Source organism: Dipodomys ordii, unplaced genomic scaffold (assembly GCF_000151885.1).
Source record: "Dipodomys ordii isolate 6190 unplaced genomic scaffold, Dord_2.0 Scaffold37, whole genome shotgun sequence".
Taxonomy (NCBI): Eukaryota; Metazoa; Chordata; class Mammalia; order Rodentia; family Heteromyidae; genus Dipodomys; species Dipodomys ordii.
Genome location: NW_012267253.1, coordinates 12,900,650 through 12,905,449, shown reverse-complemented (window position 1 = coordinate 12,905,449; position 4,800 = coordinate 12,900,650). Strand labels below are relative to the sequence as shown.

Genomic DNA, 4,800 nt, shown 5'->3' with positions numbered 1-4,800 from the left:
CCTCAGCTCTTCAGCTCAAGGCTAGCGCTCTACCACTTGAGCCACAGCGCCACTTCCAGCTTTTTCTGCTTATGTGGTGCTGAGGAATCGAACCCAGGACCTCATGCATTCAAGGCAAGCACTCTGCCACTGAGCCACCTTCCCAGCCCTCAACAAATTTTTTATAGGTACATTTTGATGAAATCTTTTTTCAAATACATATTTTTTTCTTTTTTTGGGTCCGGTCATGGGGCCTGAACTCTGGGCCTGGGCACTGTCCCTCAGCTCTTCAGCTCAAAGCTAGCGCTCTACCACTTGAGACACAGCGCCACTTCCGGCTTTTTTCTTTTTGCTTATGTGGTGCTGAGGAATCGAACCCAGGGCCTTGAGCATGCAAGGCAAGTGCTCTACCACTGAGCCACCTTTCCAGCCCCTTCAAATACATCTTTTTTAAACTTAAGAATTCTAGGTGCTGTCAGGTGCTGGTGGCTTATACCTATAATCCTTTCTACTTGAGAGACTGAAATCTGGGGATTGTTCAGAACTAGCCCAGGCTGACAAATCTGAGAGATTAAAAAAGAAATTGCCATTTAACCAGCAAAAAAAGCCACTGGAGAGATGGCTAAAATGGTAAAGTGCCAGCCATGTTGGAAAAGGCCCTGGCACAAGAATAAAAGAATTGCAGGTCCCTGAGTGTTTTGAGTGCTTTGCCCAGGATCTACAAACTTTCTGGCTGAATCAGGGCTTAGACTCAGGCCTTCTGACTTTTTTTTTTGTGCCAGTTACCAGGGCAGACTTTTCTGCCTGTGCTGACTTTAAACCTTGATTCTCAGTACTCAGGTTTCTGCTGAGTAGTTGGGATTATAAGTATGAGCTACCAGTGCCTGGCACCTTTTGATATGTGATGTTCTTTCTTATACTATGTCATATTCTTGAAGTTCATCTTAATTTGGTTTATGACTTCTAGTCCTGTGATTTTCAGTTATTACCCTTTTTTTTTACTAACATTTTGTATAAAATAAAACTGCATATTAATGGCTGTCTCATGCCAAGTCTCTTGGCACCTGGAACTCTACCACTTGCTTTGTTTTGTCCTTTTATTTTTTTCTCTTTTCTCTGAATTGTTATGAATGACAGATTGAAAAGGCATATAAGACTGTTTATAATATAACTTGGTATATTTCCAGTTCTTAATAGTTTCAGTGAGATATCTATCAGTTTTTCAACTTTTCCACTTGTAGTCTTACAGTATTACTTATTCTTTCTTTTTTCTTTTTCTTTTGTTGGTTGTGGGGCCTGAACTTGAGGTCTGGGTGCTGTCTCAGTTCTTTTCCTCAAGGTTAGCACTCACTTTGAGCCACAACTCTACTCCTTCATGTTTTTATTGACCATTTTTACTTTTTCTGAGAAGTTTCTATTTAGCTTTTCTTGGGGGGGGCGTTATTTAATCTTTGGGGGTTTAGTTTTATGAGCTCCTTGCATATTATAGTCATTAGGCTCTTGTCTAGCAGAGATCTTCTCTCATCCTGCCCAAAAGTGGGATTGCTGGGTCATAGGGGAGCTCTATGTGGAGTCTCTTGAGGAACCTCCATACTGCTTTCCAAAGTGGTTGAACAAGTTTACACTCCTACCAACAATGCAGTGGGTTCCCTTCTCTGGCCACATCCCCTCCAGCATCTATAGTTATTATAGTTCTTTTTTTTTTTTTTTTGACCTGTTGTGGGGCCTGAACTCTGGGCCTGGTCGCTGTCCCTCAGCTCTTCAGCTCAAGGCTAGCACTCTACCACTTGATCCACAGTGCCACTTCCACCTTTTTTCTTTTTGCTTATGTGTTGCTGAGGATGAGGAATCGAACCCATGTCCACAGGCATGCAAGGCAAGCGCTCTACCACTGAGACACCTTCCCAGCCCTAGAGTTCTTGATTGTAACTATTCTAACTGGGGTGAGGTGGTATCTCAATGTTGTTTTGTTTTTGTTTTTGTTTGTTTTTTGGGTCCACTTGTGGTCCTGAACTCTGGGCCTGGGTGCTCTCCCTCAGCTCTTCAGCTCAAGGCTAGCACTCTACCACTTGAGCCACAGCGCCACTTCCGCCTTTTTTTTTCTGCTTATGTGGTGCTGAGGAATCGAACCCAGGGCCTCAGGCATGCAAGGCAAGCGCTCTACCACTGAGCCACCTTCCCAGCCCCCTCAATGTTGTTTTGATTTGGATTTCTTTTATGGCTAGAGAAGTTGAGCATTTCTTCATATGTCTATTGGCCATTCTTATTTACTCTTCAGAGAAGTTTCTCTTTAAGTCTTTAGTCCACTTATTTATTGCGCACTTGTTTCTTTGAGGATTTGTTATTGGGGGCTTTAATTTTTTGAGTTCCAAGTGTATTTTAGATATGAGACCATTATCTGTTGTATGGCTAGTGTAGATCTTCTCCCAATCCATGGGCTTTCTATTGATCTTGCTAGCAATGTCCTTTGCCATGCAGAAGCTCTGCAATTTCATGCAATCCCATTTGTCCAACCTTTCTTTGATTTGTTGTATTTCTGGGACTCTATTAAGAAAATTTTGGCCTGTGCCAAGGAGACCTAGGGTTTCTCCTATTTCATCCTGTAATGTTTTCAGAGTGTCTGCCTTGACTCTGAGGTCTTTGATCCATTTGGAGTTGATTCTGGTGCAGGGTGATATATAAGGATCTAGCTTTAGTTTTCTACAAGTGATTAACCAATTTTGCCAGCACCATTTACTGAAGAGGCTGTCTTTCTTCCATTCTCTTGTTTTAGCTCCCTTATCTAAGATTAGATGGCTGTAGGTCTGTGGGTTCATTTCTGGGTTTTGAATTCTATTCCATTGGTCCTGAGGTCTGTTCTTGTGCTAGTACCAAGCTGTTTTGATTACTATGGCTTTGTAATAGAGTTTGAAATTTGGCATTGATATTCCTCCAGAACTGTTCTTTCTGTTGAGTATTGTTTTTGCTATTCGGGGTCTTTTATTGTTCCATATGAACTTTTGGATTACTTCTTCTATTTCCTTGAAGAATGAGGTTGGAATATTGATAGGTATCACATTGAATTTGTAGGTAGCCTTTGGAAGTATTGCCATTTTCACGATGTTGATCCTTCCAATCCAGAAGCATGGGAGGTTTTTGCCACTTCCTAAATTCTGTTTTGATTTCCTTTTTCAAATTTTTAAAGTTTTCATCATAGAGGTCCTTCACTTGTTTGGTTAAATTAATTCTTAGGTATTTTATTTTTTTGTGGGACTATTAAAAATGGAGTTGCTTTTCTGATTTCAGCTGTGCTCTTCTCATTGTTGGCATACAGAAAAGCCATTGATTTTTGAGAGTTAATTTTATACCCTGCTACTTTGCCAAAGTTTTGAATCAGCTCAAGTAATTTGGTAGTGGAGTCCGTGGGATTCAAGATCATGTCATCTGCAAAGAGGGAGAGTTTTACTTCTTCTTTCCCTATTTGGATCACCTTTATGTTTGCATCTTGTCTTATTGCTGTAGCTAGGCATTCTAATACTAAATTGAAGATAAGTGTAGAGAGTGGACATCCTTGTCTCATTTCTGAGTTTAGAGGAAATGGCTTTAGTTTTTTACCATTAAGTATAATGCTGGCGGTAGGTTTGTTATATACAGCCTTTATTGTATTGAGGAATGTTCTATGCATTCCTAATTTTTCCAGAGCCTTCATCATAAAGGAATGTTGGATCTTCTCAAATGCTTTTTCTGCATCTATTGAGATAATCATGTGGTTCTTACCCTTGCTCTTGTTGATGTGATGAATTATATTAATTGATTTTCGTATACTGAACTAGCTTTGCATCCCTGAAATGAATCCTGTTTGATTGTGGTGTATGAATTTTTGGATGAATTGTTGAAGTCGATTGGCCAAAATTTTGTTGAGGTTTTGTATCGATATTCATCAAAGAAATGGGTGTGTAGTTCTCTTTCTTTGATGAGTTCCTGCCTGGTTTTGGGATGAGGGTTATGATGGCTTCATAGAAAGAGTTCGGTAGTGAGCTTTCTCTTTCAATTTCATTAAAGAGTTGAAAGAGTATTGGTGTGAGTTCCACTTTGAAATCCTTGTACAATTCTGCTGTAAATCCATCTGGTCCTGGGTAGTATATTTTATGTGGTCATATGTACATAGCTATTGGCTTATTGTGGACCTCTGCAAGGACTATCCTAGGCATATACTAATTATCACAAATGAATACAAATTGGAGTTTGAGTCTGGCTTACTTCATTTAATATGATTTTTTCCAAGTCTTTCCATTTCCTTATAAATGGGATTATGTCATTCTTTTTGATGGAAACATAGAATTCCATTGTGTACATATTCCACATTTTCTTGATCAGTTCAACTACTGAGGAGCATCTGGGTTGATTCCATATCTTAGATATGATAAGTAATGCTGCCATGAATGTAGTTATGCTGGTAGCTTTAGTGTGGGCTTGTTTGTGATCATTTGGATAAACACCCAGGAGTGGGATTGCTGGATCATAGGGTAGCTCTGTGTTTAGTATTTTGAGGAACCTCCATACTGCTTTCCAGGGTGGTTGAACCAGTTTACATTCCCAGCAACGTGTTGATTTTATATTATACAGCTTACTAAAGGTGTTTATTACCTCTAGTTTAAAGATGGAATGTTTAGAATCCTTTCCATACAGTATCAGATTATCTGCAAATATGAATACTTTGATTTCTTCCTTTTTTAAAATTTAATTTAATTTTATTTGTGAACATACTGTACAGAGGGGTTACAATTACATGGGCAGGATAATGCGTACATTTCTTACCAAGCATTGCAGCCTCCTCCTTTG

General features: G+C 39.5%; 1 protein-coding gene across 1 annotated transcript in view; it reads left to right on the top strand.

Moving 5' to 3' along the window:
* The window catches only part of LOC105986891 (ankyrin repeat and SOCS box protein 3), a 125,894-nt gene that overhangs the window by 55,142 nt on the left and 65,952 nt on the right, over window positions 1–4,800 (top strand). The window lies entirely within an intron of this gene.